At 38.6% G+C, this 25,830-nt stretch overlaps 1 pseudogene; it reads left to right on the top strand.

Moving 5' to 3' along the window:
• Positions 1 to 8,092: 8,092 nt before the first annotated feature.
• On the top strand, positions 8,093 to 25,400 carry LOC140532227 (cytochrome P450 3A5-like; annotated as a pseudogene).
• The last annotated feature ends 430 nt before the right edge of the window (positions 25,401 to 25,830 follow it).

Here is a 25,830-nt window from a genome sequence, read left to right as displayed (position 1 = left end):
GAAACCAAGAAATTACAAAACAAAACCAAAAGAATGGAAAAATGGAAGATAATGTGAAATATCTCATTGGAAAAACAACTGACCTGGAAAATAGATCCAGGAGAGACAATTTAAAAATTATGGGACTACCTGAAAGCCATGACGAGAAAAAGAGCCTAGACATCATCTTTCATGAAATTATTAAGGAAAACTGCCCTGAGATTCTAGAACCAGAGGGCAAAATAAGTATTCAAGGAATCCACAGAACACCGCCTGAAAGAGATCCAAAAAGAGAAACTCCTAGGAACATTGTGGCCAAATTCCAGAGTTCCCAGGTCAAGGAGAAAATATTGCAAGCAGCTAGAAAGAAACAATTCAAGTATTGTGGAAATACAATCAGGATAACACAAGATCTAGCAGCTTCTACATTAAGGGATCGAAGGGCATGGAATAGGATATTCCAGAAGTCAAAGGAACTAGGACTAAAACCAAGAATCACCTACCCAGCAAAACTGAGTGTAATACTTCAGGGGAAAAATTGGTCTTTCAATGAAATTGAGGACTTTCAAGCATTCTTGATGAAAAGACCAGAGCTGAAAAGAAAATTTGACTTTCAAACAAAAGAATGAAGAGAAGCATGAAAAGGGGAACAGCAAAGAGAAGTCATAAGGGACTTACTAAAGTTGAACTGTTTACATTCCTACATGGAAGGACAATATTTGTAACTCTTGAAACTTTTCAGTATCTGGGTACTGGGTGGGATTACACACACACACATGCACACACGCACACACACATAGAGACAGAGTGCACAGAGTGAATTGAAGAAGATGGGATCATATCTTAAAAAAATGAAATCAAGCAGTGAGAGAGAAATATATTGGGGGGAGAAAGGGAGAAATGGAATGGGATAAATTATCTCTCATAAAAGAGGCATGCAAAAGACTTGTTAGTGGAGGGATAAAGAGGGGAGGTGAGAGAAAAACATGAAGTTTACTCTCATCACATTCCACTAAAGGAAAGAATAAAATGCACACTCATTTTGGTAGGAAAACCTATCTCACAATACAGGAAAGTGGGGGATAAGGGGACAAGCAGGGTGGGGGGGATGATAGAAGGGAGGGCATGGGGAGGAGGGTGCAATTCGAGGTCGACACTCATGGGGAGGGATAGGATCAAAAGAGAATAGAAGTAATGGGGGACAGGATAGGATGGAGGGAAATATAGTTAGTCTTATACAACACAACTATTATTGAAGTCATTTGCAAAACTACACAGATTTGGCCTATATTGAATTGCTTGCCTTCCAAAGGGAAGGGGTGGGGAGGGAGGGAGGTAAAGAAGTTGGAACTCAAAGTGTTAGGAACAACTGTCGAGTAATGTTCTTGCCACTAGGAAATAAGAAATACAGGTAAAGGGGTATAGAAAGTTACCTGGCCCTACAGGACAAAAGAGAAGATGGAGACAAGGGCAGAGAGGGATGATAGAAGAGAGAGCAGATTGGTCATAGGGGCAATTAGAATGCTTGGGGGGGGAGGGGATAAAAGGGGAGAAAATTTGTAACCCAAAATTTTGTGAAAATGAATGTTAAAAGTTAAATAAATAAATTTAATTAAAAAAAAGAAAGTAAAGCATGATCATATATCTGTCTTACAAAACAATATTCAGGTTTGGAAAAGAAGTCAGCATCTTGGTGAAAACACTAACTTCTATTGAGTATAGCAGGTGACATGATAAAGGTAACACAATTGAGGCAGACCAATGTGAGGGTCCCATGGACATAATGTCATTATTTTTTTAAAAGATTAAAATTGAGCCTTGTTTAGATACTTGTGCCACAGCGCAAATGTTGTTAGGACCTTCTATCCATGATGCCCATCAACATATACTATCCATGTATCATAGTTTGCTGGGCACCAGGAAAGCTATCTTCTCCCCATTACAGAATATCTTTGGAACCACATTGATTAGTGATAAGGACATGATCCTAGAGAGATGGGCTGAACACTTCCATAGTGTTCTCAACACACCATCATCAATCAAAGCTGAGGCCATTGACCATCCCTCCTTAGCTGAAGTTCCAACTAAAGAAGAGGTTTTGAAATCCATTAGGCTCCTTTCATGTGGCAAAGCACCTGGTACTGATTCTATTCCAGCTGAGATTTATAAGGTAGGGAGATCATTGCTCACACAGAAGCTGACTGAAATTCCAGGTTATATTGCAAGAGGAGGTTATCCCCCAGGAGTTCAAGGATGCCTCCATTGTTCATCTCTATAAAGGTAAAGGGAATAGATTGTCTTGTGATAATCACAGGGGAATCTCCCTCTTAGCCATTGCTGGCAAAGTTCTTGCTAGAATCCTCCTTAATAGGCTGGAAGATGGTCATATACCTGAGAGCCAGTGTGGCTTCAGAAAGGGCCAAGGAACAGTCAATATGGTGTTTGCTGCCCAAGAACTCCAGGAGAAATGTCAGGAGCAGAATAGAGGTCTGCACACAACATCTGTAGATCTGACCAAGGCCTTTGATAATGTTAGTTGTGAGGGCTTATGGAAAATTATGTCAAAATTTGCTTGCCCAGAGAAGTTCATCAGTATTGTACTTTAATTTCACAATGGCATTTTTGCCCAGGTTTTGGATAATGGACAATGTTCTCGTGCCTTCCCAGTCATCAATGGAGTGAAGCAGGGCTATGTGCTTGCTATCATGCTTTTTAGCATGATGTTTTCAGCCATATGGACAAATGCTTTCAGTGAGGATGAACATGGCATCAAGGTCAACTACTGTACTGATGGGAAGTTCTTCAATTTGAAAAGGCTACAAGCCAAGACCAAAGTGGAGGGAGTGTTGGTGCATGATTTTCTGTTTGCAGATGATTGTGCACTCAATGCAGCCTCTGAAGCTGAGATGCAACAAAGTATGGATCAATTCTCTGCTGCCTGTGTTAATTTTGGCCTAATAGTTAACACCAAGAAAAAACATGTGCTCCATCAGCCCCCACCACACCATCCCTGCAGAGAATCATTGGTTGCAACAAATGGAGAAGTTTTGAATGCTGTGGATGTCTTGGTAGTGTACTTTCCAGAGATGTACACATTGACAACAAAGTTGATGCATGCATTGCCGGAAATAACTCAGTTTTTGTGAGGCTCTGAAAATAAGTTTAGGAGAGAAAAGGTATTAGACTGACCACCATACTGAAGGTCTACAGAGCTGTTGTGTTGACCTCATTGTTGTATGCCTGTGAAACATGGACAGTCTACCAGCACCATGCCAGGAAACTGAATCACTTCCATTGGAACTGTCTTAGGAAGATTCTGAGGATCACCTGGCAGGATAAGATACCAGACACTGAAGTCCTTGCTTGAGCTGAACTGCCAAGCATTCAAACTATGCTTTAGAGAGCATGACTACGATGGGCTGGTCACATTGTTTGAATGCAAAATGTACGCTTGCCAAAAAGACTATTTTATGGAGATCTTGCATGGGGCAGGTGATCACATGGTGGCCAGAAGAAGCAATACAGGGACACTTAACATTTCTCTAAAGAACTTTGGATTTAACTGTGCAACGTGGGAGACATTGGGACAGGACTGCTCAGCATGGCATGCCACATCAGAAAGGGTGCTGTGTTCTTTGAGCAAAGCAGAACTGAGATAGCACAAAGTAAATGCAGGATTTGCAAATTTGGGATATCCACTCCAAATATTCACATGAACTCTCTGTGCCCAACCTGTGGAAGAGCATTCTGAGCTCGTTTTGGTCTGATTAGCCACAGTGGGACACACTGAAATTTCACTGTATCATGTTGATGTCATATTGGTCCTTCTCGAAGACGAAGGACAACAACCAACCAACCAACCAATCTCAGTGTCTAACATTCTGTCATTTATAATTATGACTATTTTCTTCTGGTGTTGAAGGCTTTCCCATTTTCCACAGAGTTTCTATTAAGATGCACGAGCTGCTGTTGGAAGAGGGGAATACCTGAAGCCATATCAGTTAATACCTTATTGGGGGTTGATTGGCAGCTAGCTAAAATGGAGACTTAGTAGAAATTGGACATAGTATCAGTGCCTGAGGAAGAGGAGTTGAGAGTGAGGAAGGTGCTACAGAGAAACCTTTCCCTACTTTGTAATTTTGCCCTGGGCCAGCCCTACATGTAATATAAACATTAAATAGACTTTGAAACATTTTGGATGCTGAATTATTTTCTAAAAAGTTCAACTCATTCAAAATTTATATCAGTTTTCTGCTCAGTAGTCTTCCTCATGGTCTAGTGAAAAGAATTCTGGTGTGGGAGTCAGGAAACCTGGGTTTCTGTCCCTGCTCTGCGAGATCTTTGGTCACTTATAATCTCTCTCAATCTCAGTTCTGTCCAATGCAGATAGCTGTACTAAGCCTAAATTCCAGTGGTAGAAAGAAAATCCAATAAGATTGAAAACTCTCATAAAAATCTAAATTGTTCTACAAAATTAAAGTAAGATACATGTTAAAGCTAATGAGATTGTAAATGTTTCTAAAAACTCAGGCTTTTAAACTTTGTCATTAAGCATTAATTGGAACACTTACTATTTTCTGGCTGCCAAGGATACATAAATAAAAATTAACCATTTCCTAACCTCAAGGAGAGTTCATTATTTTGGGGAAAACAGCATGTTTACATTTAAGTGTATACAAAGTATACAAAGGTAATTGGCAGGGGTTAGGAGTGGCAGCAGGCAGTATCAGCAAAGGAGATCAGAAAAAGTGAGTCTAGATTCATTCTAATTAGGTGTAAGTCAGTCAAAAACATTTCATAATTGCCTTTCAAGTATTGCCTTGCTAACTATTGGGGATGCTCAGAAAGGCAAAAGACAGTAACTGCTCTCAAGGAACTCGCAGTCTAATGGGTGTCACTATGATAAGACTAAAAGGTAAGTCATTCATATTTTTGGAAAGACTATGTGGTATAGTGGAAAGATCATCAGACCTGCAGTCGAGAAAGAGTCAGTCTGAAATCTCACCAAAGACTTTAGAACGGGGACTATAGGTGTTACTTTTCTCCTTTCAGTTTCTGTTTCTTCATCTCTTGTTTAGTCTTTCAGTTGTGTCTGACTCTTTATGACCCCGATCATTCTTTTTTTTTTTTTTTTTTTTTTTTTGCCAAAGATGCTGGAGTGGTTTGTCCTTTCCTTCTCTGTTTCATTTTACAGATTGGGGAACTGAGGCAAATAGGCTTAAGTGAATTGCCCAGGGTCATGCTGCTAGTAAGTATCTGAGGCTGGATTTGAACTCAGGAAGATGTTTTCTTGACTCCATGCTCAATACCCTATCCACTGTACCGCCTAGCTGCCCCTTTCTTATCTGTAAAATCTGAGTGGCATACAATGTAAACATTTTATATCTAAGGATAATCCTTAAGGTTTGGGTAAGAGTTTCAATTAAGATGGAAAATACAAAGTGCTGTACAAACCTTAAAGCCTATATACATGTCTATCACCATCATCATCATTACTAATAGGTTCAAGAATCCTCTTGACAATAGTTCAGCCCTCCTTCTATCTCATAGGCCCTTTCATGTTGAGAATTGAGTCTATCTTGAAGGCGAGTTCTTTTTAAAAAATATTTTTTATTGAGCTCTTTTGTTTTCTGATCACCTTTATTTCCAGATCTATCTCCCTCCTTCCAGCCTCCTTCCCTATCTAGTGTGACTATGAGGGATAGGCCTAGACCAAAGAAACAAAACCTTAAGACATACATTCTTAACCTAAGGTCCATGGATCCATGGAGAGATTTCAGAGGATTCATGGACTTGAATGGATTTTTTTTTAAATTTCAACATCGTTTTCCTGTGTATTTTTGGAAAGGGTCTATGGGTTTCACTAGACTGCCTGACAGGTCTATGACACATATACAAAGATTAAAACCCCCTGCCCTACAGTATAATGCACAAGTTCAAAATATTGAAGCCTACCACCATTTTACTACCCAGCCTCTTCCTACATGATTAAAGATTCTTTTGAAAGAAAAAAAAGAACTTGTTATCAGTATCAATGTAACAATCCTTTCTTGGAAAAAACCGCACAACAACTTCCTCTAACTCATTTGGTTCCTGGTTTTATTAGAATTTTTATATAAATCTTTTGGAGTCTCCTTTCTCCAATGCTACAGGAAAGAAACTGAAGTTTATCTGGGCCATTACTTCCCCAGCATTAACCAGTGGAAGACTCAAGGAGCTAAGTATGGTGTAGTTTATTGCCAAAGGAAGGAATATAGGAGGAGGGAGAAGAGCAAAGGGGGAGGGAGGGGAGATGAAGGGAACAGAAAGGGAAGAGAAAGGAAGGGAAAGGAAGGGAAAGAAAAGGAAGTAATGGAAGGGGAGGGGAAGGGAAGGATATTTTTGAAAGTTCATTTATGGATTATTCACTTTTCCCCTGAAATTGAGTTATTTAAGTTTTCTACTTTTTGTTCTGTTAATCTGGGAATTTTGTGGTTTTGTAAATATTTGTTAATTTCATTTAACTTAATGGCTTTATAGCATATTGTTGGGAAAATAATCTGTAATAATTTTCATTATGAAAACTGTTTCACTTTTGATACTCTAATATGATTTTGCTTTCTTTTAAAAAATTTGATTAGCTAATGGTTTATTTCATTGTTTTTCCCCTAGAAAAAAAAACAGCTCCTATTTTTTTTAATTCATTGTTGTCATAGCCATTTGTTTGTTGTTTTATATCACTTTCAGAATTTCTATTTTGGTATTTACCAGAGCTTTGAATTTTGTTTGTTTTCTATTCTTTCCTTTTAAAGAATTTAGAGATATAAATTTTCTCCTAAATGATGCTTTTGCTGCATTCTCCCAATTTTTGTTATCTTGTTGTTTTATTATTTTTGATGAAATTAGCTATTGTTCTATGATTTGTTCTTTAGGATTATGTCATTTTGTCTCCAATTAACTTCTAACTCTTTCTTTAGTAGTCTTATATTGAATATAATTTTATTGCCTTGTGGTCAGTAAATGAAATATTTTACCACTTCAGCTTTTCTACATTTGTTTATGAATGCCTTCCACTCCAATATCTGATCAATTTTTATAAAGTTACCATAAAATAGAGAAGATTCATATACCTTTTTCCTTATCTACTCAGTAATCACCACAATTTATCATATCTATTTTTAAAAGTTTCTTTGAGGTCTTTAACTTCTTTACTGTATATTTTTTGTTAGATTTATTTGGCTTTGAAAGTAGTATATTTAGGTTTTCCATTATTATAGTTTTATTTCCAATATCTCTCAATAACTAGTTTCATTTCACCATTCAGTGTGTATGTGGGGTGGATGTGGGGATAGGGGTGTATCGTCTAGATGGCACCGTGAATAGAGTGCTGGATCTGCAGTCAGGAAGGATCACTTTTTTTGAGTTCAAATCTAACCTCAGACACTTATTGACTGTGTGACCATCTGGCAAGTCATTTAACCCTGTTTGCCTCAGTTTCCTCATATGAAAAATTAGCTGGGGACGAAAATGACAAACTACTCTAGTATTTCTGCCAAAGAAACCCCAAGTGGGATCATTATGGGTGAAAAACAGCTGAATCATATGTGTATTGTGTGTGTATGTGTATTTGTATGTGCATTTGGGCATGTGTGTATTTGTGTACTGATATTAATTTTGTATGGTAAATGTAAACATAATATAACTCTGCTATTTTAATCAAGTCTGTTTTTATTACTGCTTCATCTGAGACCATGTTTACTACCACAGCCTTTTTTTAGTTCATCTGAAGCAAAATAGATTTTGCTCCATCTCCTTATTTTAATTAGGAGTGAATCTTCATGTCTCAAGTGTTTCTGTAAACAACATATTGTTTAATTCTCCTATTGAATCTATTCTGCTCTAGTTTTTTGTTTTATGGATGAGTTCATCTAATTGACATTCATAATTATTATCGTGAATTGTGTATTTACTCCATTCTACTTTCTTATACATTTCCCTCAGTTTGTCTTCATGCTCCCTCATTAAAAAAATACAGATGGGGAAAAAAGAAGGTATATACTCAGTACCAGTGGTATGTGCTTGATGAAGTTTGCTTGCCTTCCCCTGACCCTTTTCTTATCTCTTTGTTCGGGGAATGGAAGCAGAAGTTGATACAGAGATGCCCAATATAGGGTAAATAATTCAAATTTATTTCTTGAATCAGGACTCTGCTCACTTCCAGAAGGCATACTATGGTTCTGATTTATATTATTTGGGACCTGCTCCTTTTTTCTCTGGGCATTGATTACTCAGTTCCTCAAGAATTTCAGGGTCAATTCAGGTTAGAGAATCTCAAAGTTTTAGAAGGCCATAAGTATTAGGAATTATTAATTAGGAAGAACCTCTGATCACTGCCATTCTAGACTTAGCTTTATAATTTTCTAAATTTATTTTAGGTCTGGGAAACACAACTATGAGTTTGCTCAAGGTTTTAGCTCCAGTAGACAGATGCAGTCTCAGAAGGAAAGTAGACTTAGACATTTTGTAGAGATTTGTAAGGATAAGGGCTGAAACAAAGGTGACTTTCTGGATGGATCTTAAAACCAATCAATGAAAACATCTTCCTCATTCTATTAAGAATAATTTCCCTTTAATATGGGGAATTAAGATTCATTGCTAGATAAACCTAAGTGCCTCACATCACCAAAATTTTGTGCCCTATTGTACACTGTCATAATTATGCACTATTGGCTTTGGGAAGTGTTTCAAGTGTTTCCTATTGTCAAACACTGTGGAGATGTTCTAATGCAAAACATCAAGAAGACAATGGCTGAAGATGAGTCTGTGGATGTAAAGGAGCAAGAATGATCATCCAGGCTTTGCAAGAAAAAACAAAAGACAAAACAATTGCCTTTGTAAGATTGGAGCAGGCTAGATTGAGAGATGCAAGTTGAAGACCCTTCTCTGAATAAAACAGAGTTTAAGCTAATATAGACCTGGGCCTAGAAAGTCTACCTCAGAGTCCTAAAGACCAGGGTTCAAGTCTTGCCTCTGATGTTTACTGACTCTATGAGCTTCAACAACTCACTTAACCACACATATCCTAAGATAATTAACTGACAGCTTTTTATCAGTAGAAAGAGTTTCCTCATTTGAGTTCCCTTCACCAATGAAGTCTTATGTCCAGTTGAGAGAGAAAGAGAGAGAGAGAGAGAGAGAGAGAGAGAGAGAGAAAGAGAGAGAGAGAGAGAAGACAGAGGCAGAAAGAGTCAGAAAATGACAGAGAAACAGAGATGGAGACAGACATTTGCCTTTCCCTCGACATGTAGATTATCCCAAGTCTATAGACCCAGAGCCCATATTAAACTGGAATGAATTTTAAAAAGACATTAGGAAGAATTTTATTACAAAAGATAATGAGATCTTTGTCCTCAACTCTAAAGAAGGCAGCACAGCATGAAGGATATAAACTAACTGTAGTACCAGCCCGCATACATATTTCCACTGTGACACTGGGAACCTTAAGTAATCTAATGTCCCAGGAAAATTTTAGAAGAGTTGTTATTTTGCATTGGAAGAAAAAGTTTACTTAATCCCAAACAAAAGATCTTTATCACCCCTCCCCCCCCAAAATAGAACTTCAGTTGTAAGGAAAGCATCTTCTATGAAATCCCTGATGACTTTCCTGGTAGCCCCCATCCTTGTCTATACCACATGTAGTGAAACTTGGAAGCAGGGCCTCCTTATAAATCAGATCTTTCAGTTGCGTGAGCAAATTTCTTCTTAAATATCCTCCACTATCTCCCTGCCCCCAATAATCCCAAAATTGCACTGATTGACTTAAATTCTACTTAAAAGGCTTTGATCCATATTAGAATGAAATCTGCCTGGAAGAGTCAGTAAACTGATTGATAATCATTTCTCAGAGCAAGTTTTGTTGTGAAGAAAAGAGGCAGGCTCTGGGTGATTGAGAAGTTAGGAAAGGCTGAGAGTGAGGTAAAACTGAGACTAAGGGTACTATGTATGCTACATTGGAACAAGTGTGAATTTGAAGTCCAAAAATCTGAGTTCAAATCCATGTCAGATATTAACTACTTTTGTGACCTTGGACATATCACCTAATATCTCCATGCTTCAGTTTCCTTATCTGTTGAGGACTGAGCTTGGAAGCTTGACTAGGCAAATTACAGATTCCTTACGGCTCTAAAATTATATTTTCAGGTTCAAATACTGACCCTGCCCACTTACTAACTGTGTAACTTTGGCAAGCCATCTTTGGACCTCAGTTTCTTTGTTCCTAAAATAAAGTGGATGGACTAGATCAAGAATTCTTAATTTGATGAATCCTTAAGAGGACTGGGGCTAAATTTCAAGGGGTTCATGACTGTGGCTGTGAAATGATTATATTTTTATTTTACTAATGTCTCACTGAAATTTAGCATTATGAACTAAGGTAAGAAGCATTATTTTAAATTGGGATCCATAGGTTTCACCAGATTGATAAAAAAAAAAGATTCATCACAAATGAAAGAATAAGAACCCTGGACTAGGTGACCCCAAAAGTCCCTTCCAGCTCTACCTAAATCTTTGATCCTATGAAATGGCCAACTTCATCTTTAGGTCCACAAGTAGAAAGAACATCAGGCTGTCAGAAGTTAGGACAACAAGGTTTTCATTCTGCTTTGACCAGTTACATTTAGGATGTTTGACTTTGAGCAAGTCATTCCATGGATGCAAGTTTCCATTTCCTCATCTATAAAATGAGGGTAATAATGCTTCACCTCACAGTGTTGTTGTGAACATACCTTGTAAACTTCCAACTGCTATAGTGTTATTGCCCACTTTTTTGATATATGAAAACACTTTTTGTAATGGTAAAGCAACAGGTAAACATAAGTGGGTGATATTATTGGCATGGGGAACTCCCCATATCATGATAGTTTGTGACTTAGTAAATGAGCTATAGAGAGTTACAATGGACAGACATATAGATGTCAAGTAACTTGGCCAGAGTCACAAAGTGTCTGAGTTAGAATTTGAACCTAGGTCTTTTGATTTTCAAGCCCCGCATTGTATCGAAGGTAACAAGGCTGTCTCTGAACTAAAGTAGCAGAAAAACAGAACAAAACAAAAAACTCATATCCTTAAAAAACAAAAACTTTTCTAGTCTTCAGGAACTGAAGCAAAGTGACTGGTTTTATTTTTTTTTTTATTTTCTTTTGTTTTCTCTCAAGAATGGACATAGCAGTTACATGATTAAGGAAACAAATGGTAGCCCTTTCTGTGGTTATTCTCAGCTTTAAGACTGAAATCATTTTCATCTGTGAGCATGCTTGGAGGTTCTCAGGACAGGGTAGTTGTTTTAGTCATCAAGAGACTCTACACAATTCCAGTCTCAAAAACATATCTCCCTTAATGGAGCTTTGTACCAGGAACATATTTCAGAGCATTTTTCTTATGGTCCAGCACAGATGACTCTCATAGGCAGTCTGGAGTGGGAGTGGAAAGAGCTTGAAGTCAAACTAGACATAGTTTAAGTTTCAATTCTTTCTCTGACATTTACAAGTTGTGTGACCCTAGACAAGTCACCTAACCTCTTTAAACTGCACTTTTCTCATCTGTAAATTAGGCATAATAATATCTGTAGTGTCTAACTTTCAGGGTTGCTATCTGGGTCAAATAAGATAAGGCATAGTATGTACTTTGCAGAACTTAAAGTAATATAAAATTTCAACTGTGGTTATTATTGCTCCAAAACACTGTGAATCCATGTGCTCCAATTCAATTTGTTTTTAAAAAAATTTATTAAATTCACTGTGCTGCCTGCTGGAGGAAGTATACAGCTAATCAGCACCAACCCATAGCAGCATGGGAAAGAAAAGTATAGAATTTTACAGGAGAAAGGGAAGGGAAAGGGCATCAGTCAAGAGAGAAAGAGGGATTGTTTGGAATGCGAGTATCAGGATCTGTTAACAGAATAAGAAAACATTCTTTGTTTAAGGGTGGGAGACAATAGAAAGAGAACAAATATTTTTTACAATTCTAAAAGAAGTATATACATATATTTTTTTAAAATAAAAATGAAGGAACTCTTTTCCAAGGAGAGTAAGTGGTTGTTACAACAGAGGAAGAGACCACCTGCTTAACTGTGATCTTGCATACCTTTATCATATTTCATTTCACCTTACTTTTCACTGTTAGGCCACTGGTGGCTGGGAGATTTCTACATTGATGCTGCAAAATAGTTGTAGCTCCTACTTTTCTTCCACACATCTATAGCAGCCTGGATGCCATATCTCAGAATCATAAAATCCTAGAATGTCAGACCTAGAAGAAACTTTAGGCAACACAGAGTTAAAATGGGAAAGGAATTTAGGGATCATTGAGTCTACACTTCTCATTTTACAGATTAGCAAACTGAGGCTCAGAAAAGAGAAGTGGTTTGTCCAATGCCACTCAGCTTTACATTAACAGAACTAGAACTAAAACCTCAAGCCTCTTGACTCCTAGTCCCTTTGTATCAATATAAAGTTTGTGATCAAGTCATCAATAGTTACACTTGTTCATATCTCTCATAGTTTCTAGGACAGAATTGGGTACAGAGTGAGTGCTTAATAAAAACTTGAGAGATCATCTGAGAATCTTGAATTCCTGTCAACTTTTTTTTTTAAATCAAAGTTCTTGGGGGCGGAGCCAAGATGGCGGAGTAGAAAGACGCACATACACATAGCTCTGAACCCACAACCCATAGAATGGCTACAGGGAAGTAACTCACGGCGAATTCCGCACCCAGAGGCCACAGAACATTGGAGCGAGGGAGATTTCTGTTCCAGAGAGACCTGCAAACCTCTCGCGGGGGGGGGTCCTTCGCGCTGCGGACTGGGCGCCGGGACTGGGAGCTGAGTGCAGCCCTGCCACGGCCGCGGCACCGAGAGGAAAAGATCTGAGCAGGCTTCACAGACAGGATCTCCAGCGGCCACGCGGGTCCCTCCACCCACAGAGGGATCTGCAAACCTCTCGCAAAAGGTCTGTCGCGCTGCAGACACAAAGCCCAGCCCAGACCTGCTGCGGCCACGGCTGCAGCACCGAGAGAAACAGATCTGAGCAGGCTTCAGGGACGGGATCTCCAGCGGCCGCACAAGTCCCTCCACCCACAGGTGACAGGGGTGGGTGAGAGAGTCTCTTTGGCGGGTCGAGAGGGGAGTGGGGTGCCCCCATAATTCAGGCCCCCCCCGGGAGGTAGAAGCTGAGAGGCGGCTGCAGACAGGGGCTCCCCAAGCGGGCGGGAGCCTGAATCCATTGCGGAAGGTCTGTGCATAAACCCCCTGAGGGAACTGAGCCTGAGAGGTGGCCCTGCCCTGACCTGACCACCAGAACATAATCTCATACTGAATAGCAGCCCTGCCCCCGCCAAAAGCCCTGAGGCTGGAAGCAGCATTTGAATCTCAGACCACAAACACGGGCTGGGAGGATCAGGAGGTGAGGTGGGTGTGAGGAAAATATTCAGAGGTCAAGTCACTGGCTGGGAAAATGCCCAGAAAAGGGAAAAGAAATAAGACTTAGAAGGTTACTTTCTTGGCAAACAGGCATTTCCTCCCTTCCTTTCTGATGAGGAAGAACAATGCTTACCATCAGGCAAAGACACAGAAATCAAGGCTTCTGTGTCCCAGCCCACCCAATGGGCTCAGGCCATGGAAGAGCTCAAAAAGAATTTTGAAAATCAAGTTAGAGAGGTGGAGGAAAAGCTGGGAAGAGAAATGAGAGACATGAAGTCAAAACATGAACAGCAGATCAGCTCCCTGCTAAGGGAGACCCAAAAAAATGTTGAAGAAATTAACACCTTGAAAACTAGCCTAACTCAATTGGCAAAAGAGGTTCAAAAAGCCAATGAGGAGAAGAATGCTTTCAAAAGCAGAATTAGCCAAATGGAAAAGGAGATTCAAAAGCTCACTGAAGAAAATAGTTCTTTCAAAATTAAATCAAAGTTCTTTTTCTCTCTGAAGTATCTCTGAGGCATAAAGCATGGATGTCATCATCAACATTTTTTTTTTTTTTGGCCTGGACATCAACTCCATAACAGCCTCAAAGAGACCCCTTCCTTATCCACATAAGGAAGCTACCTTTCTTTTTCAACTCTCTGAGTATCCCTCATCAAAACATCTATATCAGTGCTCACTCCCCAACTTTAGGCTTTTTATAGTTCCACAATAGCAACTAAATTTCTCAAGAGTGGGAAAGGACTATATTTCTTGCCCCAATTTTCAAGTAAGATTAAAGACATTTGAGGACACTGTTCCCGGCAGAAAGGATAAAATGCATTTCTCAAGTCAGGGAAGAATCCTCAATTTCCTGAGCCAGCTTGGTTGGCTCAGTGACTAGGGTGTTGAAACTGGATTCAGGAAGAACTAATTCAAATCCTGACTCAGACTAGCTGGAAAAGTGAGCCTGTTTCCTTCTCTGTAAAATGGTCATAAAAATAGCCCCTATCTCATAGGGTTGTTGTGAGAATCAAATGAGAAATATATGCAAAGTACTTTGCAAATCTTAAAACACTATGTACATACTGGTTATTATTGTTTCTATGAAGTTGTATTTTGGCGTAACATTTGGACTGACAAATTGGGAAATCAATCTAATCTAACAGACATTTATGAAGGTCTACTGTGCAAGGAGTGTGGGAGGTGCCGTGGATATAAGGAAAAAGCCAAGCCAAATAAAAAAGTCTCCACCTTCAAGGAATTTTCAATCTACAAGGAATTGTTGTTCTCTTTTCAGTCATGTCTGACTCTCTGTGATCCCATTTGGAGTTTTCCTGGCAAAGATATTCGAGTGGTTTGCCATTTCCTTCTCCAATTCGTTTTACAGATGAGAAAACTGTCTTCTATTTTGCAGGTCCTTAATAGCTTGTTGCATGAATGAATATGCATGATGAGAGGCAAGAGAGACCACTCACATATGGCAGAGTGATCAGAAGAGGCTTTCCATAGGAGATGGAACATAAACTGAGCCTTGAAGGAAGCTAAGGTTTTTCAGAAATTGAAATGAGGATGAAATGAATTCTGGAAATCAAGGGATATACAGGCTTGAGGGTAAGAGATGGAGTGCAAAAATTTGGAAAATGGATTGAAATCCAGGCTAGTTTGATTAGAATTTTGGACTCATAAACCATTCAAAACCATGGCCATGGTTTTCGCAACTATCATTCCCTTTTATAATAGGTATCACCATATAGAGAAAGAATTTGGAGGTAGGAGATAGGCTCGTTGAAAAAATTATCTACTGGACCTTGAATAAGTTTAGAGATGAGAAAGTGAGTCCAAGGACTGAAAATGAATTACCAAATGACATGGAGAAAGAAAAGTCAGGATTTTCTGATTCTAAATTCAGTGCTTACCAGGATGATTCACTAACATTTAGAACCTGATTGACTCATTTTCCAAGTTTATAAAATATTTCACTCCTGGCCCTTCTCTAGCTTGGTTCTCCGAGGAGTCTTTCCCTTTTCTTCATAGGTATGGCTAGGTCTCTCCTAGCTTAAAAATTTGAGACCCCCAGACATGCTTCTGTCTTTTTTCTTTGCTAAACTCTAAGCCAACATTCACTTTCTCATCATACACTTGCTTATCAGCACATTACAAAAAGGTTTCACTGGGATTCTTCTCAACTAGGATCTCCCTTTGAATTCTTAAGAGCTCAGCACTTCTCACAAACACTGCTATACTTTACTTAGAGCTGTAGTGATTTCTGTAAATCTGATATCATCTCTACTCCCTTTAAGATTATTCAGAGCACTTCAATTCCCATATTAAGTACCTATAGTGTAAGGCTTTCTCCTAGACTCTGAGGGACATTTGAAGTGTCTGTGAGTTGCTCGTCCTACCCTTCATGTAACTTACCATCTAGTTGGGACATAGGATACATATACAGTATAACATAACACTTTAAAATGATACAAAACAAAGTAGTACATATGGTCTGAGGGAGACAATTTTTATTGCTTGGGAGAAAATTTGCTGAAGGAAATGAAGTTTGAGAATAGGAATTTAACTAGGGAAGGAAAAAAGGTGGGATGTTACAGAGCCAGAGCATCCTGGCAAATAACATAAAGGAGGAATAGCACTTGTGTTCAGGGGACAGAAAGCAGTCCAGTTCGGCTAGTAAACTGAATTTTTAGAGAGGAATCGCATAACATATAGCTATATAGTTACCAGATTATGGAGGGCATTGGATGTTAGGTAGAGGAGCTGGAATACTATTTGAGTTGGAATTCTTCTAAGCAGTGGTACAGAGGTTGGAGCTGAGGAGTGACCAGGGATATAAGAAAAATTCCCATCACAGCAGTGGCAAGTGAATTAGAAGGCAAGACTGAGGAGTGAAGGTGGAAATACTTATTAGGAGACTATTGCAGTAGAGCAGATACTACATTTTATTCTTCGTTTTACTCCTATAGACTAGGGATTCTTAATATGGGGTCCATGGACTTTGCTCTTGTTGTCCAGTTGATTGAATCACGGTTGATTCTTTATGACCCCATGGACAAACTGTTCACGGGATTTCTTGTCAAAGATACTGGAGTAGTTTGCTATTCTCTCCTCCAGTGGATTCAGGGGATGGTATTTTTTTTCCAGACAATGAGAGTGATTTTCCCAGAGTCACATATCTGGGCTGTATCTGAGGTTGGATTTGAATTAAGCTGTTATTGATGCTGGGCCCAGTGCTCTATCCACTGAACTACCAGCTGCCTCACGGACTAAACTTTTTAAAAACTTGGTAACTACTTTTCAATATAATTATTCCCTTATTTTTATTTTGTACATTAAAAGCATTACTTTGAAAAATGCCTGTTGGCTTCACCAGACCATCCAAGGGGTCCATGACACAAACAAGGTTAAGAAACCTAGCTCTAGATGCTTAACAGGGTTTGGCACAAAAAGTGCATTTTCCATTGAATTGTATCTCATTCAAAGTTAGTCCAATAATTCACCAAATATCATGAAATTCGACGTTGTTCTTAATAGTCTTATGGACTGATCATTGACATAAGTCAGAGGATTCCAGAATCATGGATTTGGATCTAGATAAAGTCTCAAAGGCTGTTTAGTACAATGCCTTCATTTTACAGATGAAGAACCTGAAACCCAAAGAGAAGAAATGACTTCTCCAAGGTCACAGAAGCAGGACTAGAACTCAGGTCTAGAACCAGTGCTCTTCTTCTATACTCTGCTCCTATAGTGCTAAATGGCTTGGATTCAGACCAGGATTGATCCCAGAATAATGATCTCTGTAGTGTTTTCTCCCACTTTTCCTACTTAGCCTACTCTCACCATGGTCACTAGAAAATGTCTCTGATGAGCTTCCTTCTTCCTTTTCTTATATTACCCTGATGGGTTTCTTTTGCCATTTTCTCTAGTGGTGTTTCTTTCTCTTGTGCCCATGTTGGAAAAAAAAAAGAATGTGAGTCTCTTCTCTAAAGAACATTTGAACTTTCTTGTGAATACAATATGGCATATTGTGGCAGACAGGCAAAAGAGCAACAGCAGGGTAGGCCTAACCCTATAGCATACGATGCCAGTTTTGCTGAAATTTGAGTCTCAGAAATATCATGATCAAAAAAGTAAATTTTGTTTGTTTATTCATAGGATTCTAGTTTTAGAGCTTGAAGGGAAATTAAGAGTTTATCAAACCCAATTCTCCTATTTTAAAGCTGAGGAAAGTGAAGCACCAAGAAATTAAGTGATTTGCCCAATGCCACAGTGGTGGAGCTATTCTCTAAACGCATTTCAGATCTGGTATTCAGGGCAGCATCCACATGCCTGTTTAGGCTGTGGAGTTTAGAAGAACTGAGATTACATATTTGGTTTGAATGGTCTTATGATATAAATGGTGGTGCAGTGTGCAGGAATTCCTGGGAGCCAAGAGACCTAGGAACACAAGAGACCTTGTGTTCTGCGTCCTGCCAATAACTAACTATCTATGTGACTGTGGGCAAATTCCCTATCTTCTCTGGAGCCTGATTTTCTCATCTGAAAAAGGGGGTTGGGGGTTGAATGAAATTATTCCAAAGTCTCTAACTCTAATATCTTATGATTCTGTGTGACACGTGTGTGTGTGTATGTGTGTGTGTGTGTGTGTGTGAGAGAGAGAGGGGGGGAGGGAAGGAAGGAGGGCAGCGAGAGAGAGAGGAGAGAGAATCTTTTTCATTGGACTCTGCTGTCAAATGTAATACTCACATACTTTACTACTCAGTAGCATAAAGGAGAAGACAGAATGGAGTCAGAAATGTCTTTAAACTATTAGTCCCGTAAGTCCTTTGGAGTCTCTTTCAGACTTGGTCATGTCTTTTTCATAATCAGAGTCTTGATTCAATATCTGGGGTTTTCTACACATCTCAAGATTTTGCATAAGGTGAAAATGGAGAAGATTCTCTTAGGAAAACTATGCCATGTTAGGGCATGACTTGTAAGGAGAAAAAGGAAGAATAACTCTAAGATCCTGTTTCTGTCATCCAAGATCACACCTCTAGAGATTCATTCTTAGGCTAGTAGCTTTGTCCTATTTTAAAAATGATTTTTGTCAACTAATGAGCAATTATTTTTACCTTCTCCTTCCTTTCCATGGGAGCAAAAAGAAAAAGAAAAAAAGCAAACGCTTGTTACAAATATTCACAGTCAAGGAAATGAATTTCAATATTGGTCATGTCCAAAACCACCTGTATCTTTCTATACATAGAATCATGGTTGATCATGGTATTGATCAGGGTTTTTAAACCTGTAATGATTGTTGTAGTATTTTTATAGTATTGTTATTATAGTAGAAATGCTAATACATAGTAGAAATTCTTCTGATTTTCCTCATTTCACTCTGCATTGTCAAACTGCAACCTGCAACCCATTCAAGGCTCAGTGTGAAATATTTGTAAACATAATATTTGTCAAGCTTTTAGTACAGTGCCTTGGCACATAGTAGGCTCTCAATAAATCTTATTCTGTTACCCTTTCTCCTCCTTTTCTTTCTGGATGTGAGCAAGGAAGCATTTTGGCTTCATTTCTCAGTTTGCTCCTAAAAACCATGGTTAAAATGGGGATTTCTACCCAGGCTGTTACTTTGCTTTTTGCTGGCTAAAAAATTACAAGCATAGTCTTCAACTTCATGACTTGTAATTGCACCACCCATTCCTTAGAAGAATGATCAGTTGCTAACACTTCAACACTAATTAGACTATTTGATCTTTTCCAGCGTAAAAGTGGTTTGAGTCTATTTTGAAAAGATGTATAGGAGAGTGTGAAGGCATGTGATGGACTTGGGGAGGAAAGAGAGTGAGAGCTAAAAAAACAAATCTTGTCTACATGATTTTGCCTAGAGCCAGCTCAGTATGGTTAGTGCTGTGAGGGTATGAAAGGACAGAAGATCAACCAGGGAAAATCTTGATGTATTGGAGAGGTAAAGAGAGACAAGAACACCTTCTCTTTGTCAAGTTTCAGTAAATTCTCAGGTTTATCACATATTAGAAATCTCTAAGAAATATTGACCTCTTTTTCTGCCAGTCTTTTCAATATGAAAGGTTTATGATTAGGCCACAGAAAACTATGGAGTTCATAGAAAGAATGATGCAGGTTATGTGACTTTAGTCATTTCCACATGATTTTCACCTGCCTTAACCTGTCTCTGTTCCTAGGATTAGATGAATTTCCTACAATTAATGATTGATTCCCAGGCTATGAATGATCTGGATATATGGAGAGGAGTAACTCTCTAAAAGGCAATGACATGATGAGAGTGACTGAATATCAACAGAATTATAGATTTAACATTTCCAATGATGGTTCATCATAGTCAAACCATGATTTCAAAGGAAGTGTTATTAATTCAAAATCAGGGGACAAAATAATTTTTTCAAAAGAATATGGACTCTAGAGTTTAGAGTCTTGGTTCCTACTCCTGGATTTATAACCAGCTCTTTGATCTTGGACTACTTACTTAAGTATTCTGATCCTCAGTTTCTTCCTCTATGAATGAGGATGTTGATCCCATTAAGCTTCAAAATTCTATGATTTTTTTAACTGCTGTTCTCACATTAAAAAAAATCCTTACCCGACCATTATTGCAATGTTATACTCAGCTGAATGACTTTATCAAATCTCCATCTTTACCCAATAGGATTTGGCTTCCAATTAATTTCATCTTTGTCAGATGGACAAATGAGAACTAGGGAGAAATAATAAATTTAGCATAATATTTTGCTTTGGTTAGTCAATGAACAAAGCTGCTCTCATCCAAGACCAGAGTGAAATATTTTATTTTGGCTATGAATTTGGGTACTATCCAGGGTCCTGACCTTTGACTGCTTTTCTTTCACATTTATAGCTTGGTTCTTTCCCTAAAGCTCTGTCTAAAATGGAGATTATTTCTCAGGTGGTTTTCTTTCTTCTTGCTGGCTACAGTTCTACAAGCTCAATCCTCACCTTCATCTCTTATAACTTGGCCACCCATCCTGAAATCCAGAAGAAACTCCATGAGGAGACAGAGGGTATTTTATCAAATAAGGTAAAAAGGGCAAGTAGTGCTTATTTGTTCTAGTTAATCAATTAGCTCAATCCAATAAGCATTTAGTAACCAACACATGTTTGTTACTGTTCATTTACCCAGAATAATGCTCTCTCTCTCTCTCTCTCTCTCTCTCTCTCTCTCTCTCTCTCTCTCTCTCTCTCTCTCAGAAAATAAGGTCAGTATTACAGAAATGGGAAAACAGATCTTCTCAACCCACCCCCATGCCTTAAAAGACCAATAGTGCTGACAGAATCTCCCAAAGGTTAATCCTTATTAAGTCTTAAAACTGGACTCAGTCAAAGCAAGGGAAAGATAAGGAGTGAACCTGTCCTTTCAATGGTGCAATACTAGTGAATAAAAATCCCAGGGAGGAACTTCCTTTGCCATATAAATGACTACCACCACTATAAATCATAGCCATAGACAGCTGCCTAAATCTCTGAGAGGTTAAATAAATTAATTGCCCAGGGTCCCACGGCCAATATGTGTCAGGGTGGATACTTGAACTCAGGTCTTTATAGCCTCAAAATCTATTCTACAACAAATTTGCCATGATGCCTCTAAAGCCTATGTGTGCTGTATAACTGTTCCAAAGGCTGGAAATAGGTGAGATATGTTTATGCTATCAGCAGACAAAAGTAATCAATTAATACTATCCAATAAACATTTAGTAACCAAGGAGTGTTTATTGAAGGCCATTATGGATCAGAAATAGTGAGAGAAACAATGAAGAACAAGACTATTGCTAAGCAAAGAATAAGCAGCATCACATAGACTGCAGGAAATACGAACCTGCAAAGGGTGGAAGACAATCCAGTACATGCTAGAAATAAAGCAAACTCATTCCTGGAAAAACAACAGTTTCCAGAACTTGCTGCAAAAGAGAAAGAGAAATCAGCCAAAAGTTCTCTTGTATTCCAAATGAGAACCACCCAATACAATACTGTCAGCCATGGCAAATGTAGAGTATCAATGTTGCCTATTTAACCCAAAGCAGTCAAGCCTTACTGATTCATGTCAAAGGGAACAAAATCAATCTTTATGCCTAATTTCCAAGAAGTATTAGTTTTATTCTTTTGCAATGTATGTAGCAACTACTAATACGTTAGCAGTGTTGTCCAGTGAAGGTCCTAGGAGGGAAATGTTTAATGACCAGATAACGACTCATAATTAGCAAAGCAATGTTCAGTAAAGGAGGGCTTCTAAATTACTTGAAAACTGTTTATTCTTTCCAGCTATTTCAAACATATTCTTTATAAACTGTTTTACTTTTCTGCATTTGCTTAGCAACCCCTTCCTTCACAGACAAATAAGCTGTGTCCCTACTCTTTGACCAAAGAATCACAAAGTACAAATTAATTGCATCTGAGCTGACAATATTTTAAAGTACAGTTGCTTGAAGCAGAATTTCAGCATCTCTCCATCCACATAAATACTCGATGTTTTTCTTGTGATTGAAGGACAAGAATGAGTGACCAATGAATCAATAAGAGATCTATGAAATGAACGAATGAATGAATGGTCTTATTGGATCCAGCTGCCATATTCATGATGTGCTATTATACTTGCCCTGAGGTTGAAAGCAAATATCTATTCTAGTAGGGACAAGCTAATACTTTATATTAATTTTACTAATTAGGGAATGATCACATATTCAAATATGTTGTACATATGTATTGTACATATATATATACATTCTAATATATGATCCATATATTCTAGAATAATATTTTAAATACTTAGTGTTTCTCAAAGAATGAACCCTAAACTTGAGTCCATGGTGGGATTTCGCTTCACAGATAGCTAGCTGTCTTTATCCTGGTGGCAATGTGAGGGCTAATGCTACCTTTATCTTTATTCTCATTTTTCAGGTGATGAAGCTGGGACATATAGAGGTTAAGTGCCTTGCTTGAAGGTATCAGAGGCTGGATTTAAAATCAGATATTCCTGACTTCAGGTCTAGGACCTTGCTGTCAAATGAGTCATTGTTTAATAAAATAATTAGTCTGGATTATTGCTTTGGGTTCCCATCATTTCTCTTAGAAGGCTACCTTATATGTGATATGCATTTGATAGACATTTGCTGGTGGACTCATTTCTGCCAATATTGACTTCTCTCCTTAGGCAGTCTCCATCTATGTTACCATTGTCCAGATGCAGTATGTGGATGTGGTGATGAATGAGACACTCAGGCTCTTCCCCACAGAAGGATACCCATAGAGAACCTTCCAGACAACCAAAAAGATCAGTGGAATAACCATTCTCAAGGGGACAGCAGTGATGATCCCTGTCTACATTGTGCATCATGACTCAGACTATTATCTAAAACTTGGAGAATTCCATCCTGAAAAATACCTGAAGGGGAGGTGATGGCAACTTTAGAGTGCCACTTGTTGAGACTGTAATCAGAAGGTAATCAGGATGCTTCCATGGGATATGGATCATAGATGGTTAGCCCATCTGTGGCCAGGGAGCCTTTATGATGTGGGACCATAGACTGTGCATGGAATTTAATTAACTGCATTGAAGAAAATGACAATAAGACTTACTTTGAGAAGCTGTAACACGGAGGGGTTTATAGTCAAATATTAAAGCCACAGCCATGGGGATACTGGCCCAGAGCCAGGCAAATCAGCAACAATAAGGGCAAAGATATGTTGAAAATAAAATTTAACTTCCCAGGTGTGATTATGAGCACATCTTATTCTGGCATCACTGTGGGGTCAAAACCTGACAAATGAGGCAGGAAACAGTGATGGCATTAGAGAACCTGGCAGCAGGGAGCTGAGCAAGATTTAGGAGCCCCAGGTGTGGGTTGCAGCAGTAGTATGAAGTGTAACTTCAGTTAGGAACAAGCCCTCAAGGTTGGCCAAAGGTCAGTATCTTCTCTGGACAAATCCACATGTTAATAACAGTGATCATGATGATGGTAAGGATGGGGACTGGACCTATGATGTCACTGGTATAAGGAACTGCCTCTACTAATGCAGCTAGGCATCTTCTCAGAAATTTACTTAGAGTGACTAGAGCTTTGAGATGTTAAAGACTTGATCAGTCATATAACCAATTGTAAGAAGAGCAGCTTACACCTGAGTCTTCATGGTTCTGAGGCCAGCTGTCTATTTGCTATGCCAGGCTGGTAAATAACAAATAATAATGAGAATGGTGATGATGATGATGATGATGATGATGATGATGACGACGACGATGTTGCTGTTCTTGCATAAATTAGCAAAAGGTAGAACTGAGATTTTAACCTAGGTTGACTGAATCCCAACCCAGAGTTATTTTTAAACTTGCTTTACAAATCAGCCTGTGTTTCCCTCGTGCAAACAGAGATTTTCACCTAATACATTCATAGGGGATAAATAAACAGCACAGTCTGTTTGCATAGCACATTCTGAAAGGAATTCTGGCTTCTCCTGAGAGAGCTGAATCATGAACTCTCTGCCTCTGCTTAACAGCTAAGTCTATATCTAGAACTAATCCAGGTTGTATTATGACTGGTGGCAATGGCATTGAGAGCCTTCCCTAGGGTATGTAACTAGGGGAATTGTCCTGAACTTCTTGCTGCTGAAAAGGGAGTCCAGGTGGCTGGAACTACAGGGAGACAACAAGATTTAGAGAAGGAGGTAGTGACACCAGCTGGTGCTAAGAAAGACTTGAGGTGCTTTTACATATATGGTCATATTTAAAAGGGTGGGAATAAGAGTTTGCTTTCTGGTTGCCTGGCAACAATGACTTCTTCTCCATTTATACACCTATCATCCTTTTCCCTTCCCCTCAAGTTACAGACAGTACTAAAGGCTTCTCTCTCTCTCAAGATTTTTCTGGTGTTCATTTAAACCCAATTTTTAGCTATTTTTTTAAAAGTTGCACCACAGACATTCCTGTCTGTGATCACAGAGACTGCCTGTCCTGGAGGAAGAGCTGGTTGTTTCCTACTCTCCTCACTGAAGCAATCCAGGGAACTTCTTGCAAGAAACTCTTCTAAATACAATACACAGTAAAATAGAAAGAATGCTGAGTTTAGAATCAGAAGATTTGGGTTTGAATCTAGGCTCTGTCAGTTACTAGATGTATTCTCTTGGACAAGTCATTTAACTCTGGGGTCAGGGAGATATAAAATGAGGTAGTTGGACTAGATGACCTATAAGGTCTCCTCTAGCTCTGACATCCTGTGATCTATGTATCTAAGATGACTAAGTATGTGATATCTTGATGAAAAGTACTGAGCATTAAAATTTGTCATATGTAGTCTGAAGGACTAATAGCCTTCTCCTCTTTTATTCCATATGAGTATTCCATATAGTATTTTCCTTGGGAAGAGTATGCTGAGACACAGGTTATCCATAACAAACTCTTCATTTCTCATACCAGTGGCCCAATCAGAACTTTCTCATTCCACCCTTAGGTCCTGAAGCCTCCCAAGATCAGTGTCTACTCTTCCTATAAGTTAATCACCACATCACCCAGTCTTTCCTATACTGCCTTGGGTGAGCATCATTTTAAGATTGGATTCTCAGCAAACTTCCATCTCTTAGAACATGGATCTAGGTATTGATGAATCCTCTAAATGTGAAGGGTAACAGAAAAGAGAAAGTGAGAACAATAAGGGAAAAGTCCATGAAGTTTGGACGCAATTCAAAGACCAAGAAGGTTTTTACTTTCTCTTGTTTTTTCTCTTCTACTTTAGGAGCAGGTTTGATGAAGAAGAAAGAAAATCCATTGACCCATATGCATTCTTTCTGTTTGAAGTTGGTCTTTGCAAATGTGCTGGAACGAGGTTTGCAATGCTGACCATGAAGACTGCCCTGATCATGCTCTTAAAGAATTTCTCCTTAGAGCCTTACAAAGAAATTCCAGGGAAAGTCTTGGTTTCTCTTTGTAAATGGATTTTTACTCAAGATCCCTGAACTTAGTATTTCATAGACTAAGTCAGTATAGCAAGTTTTGTTTTATATTGAATTCATCTCCAAATACATCCCATCATTCAGGGAACATTCCTTTATAGCAAAGATTGAAGACAGGGGTAAAAATAGTTCAGCAAAAACCCTTACATCAATCACAACTGGCCATGTATGCAATATTCCATACCTACTGCTCCCTGCCTTTCCAATGGAAGAAGGGAAGTGTTTTTCTCTTAATCATTATAATCATTTATCATTCACTTGTCTCATTGGTGGTTGGAAGGGAAATCTGTATATTATTTCTCCTTGTTTTATATTCTGAATTATAGAATCTATTAAGATTACTGATAAATGGTCAGTAGCAAATCCACTTTGATGATTCCCCTCTCTCTACTAAACTGAGTCTACATTCCTCAGTCTGAACTTCAAGGCCCTC

This window comes from Notamacropus eugenii, chromosome 3 (genome assembly GCF_028372415.1).
Source record: "Notamacropus eugenii isolate mMacEug1 chromosome 3, mMacEug1.pri_v2, whole genome shotgun sequence".
Classification (NCBI taxonomy): Eukaryota; Metazoa; Chordata; class Mammalia; order Diprotodontia; family Macropodidae; genus Notamacropus; species Notamacropus eugenii.
This window is presented reverse-complemented; position numbering and strand designations above follow the sequence as displayed.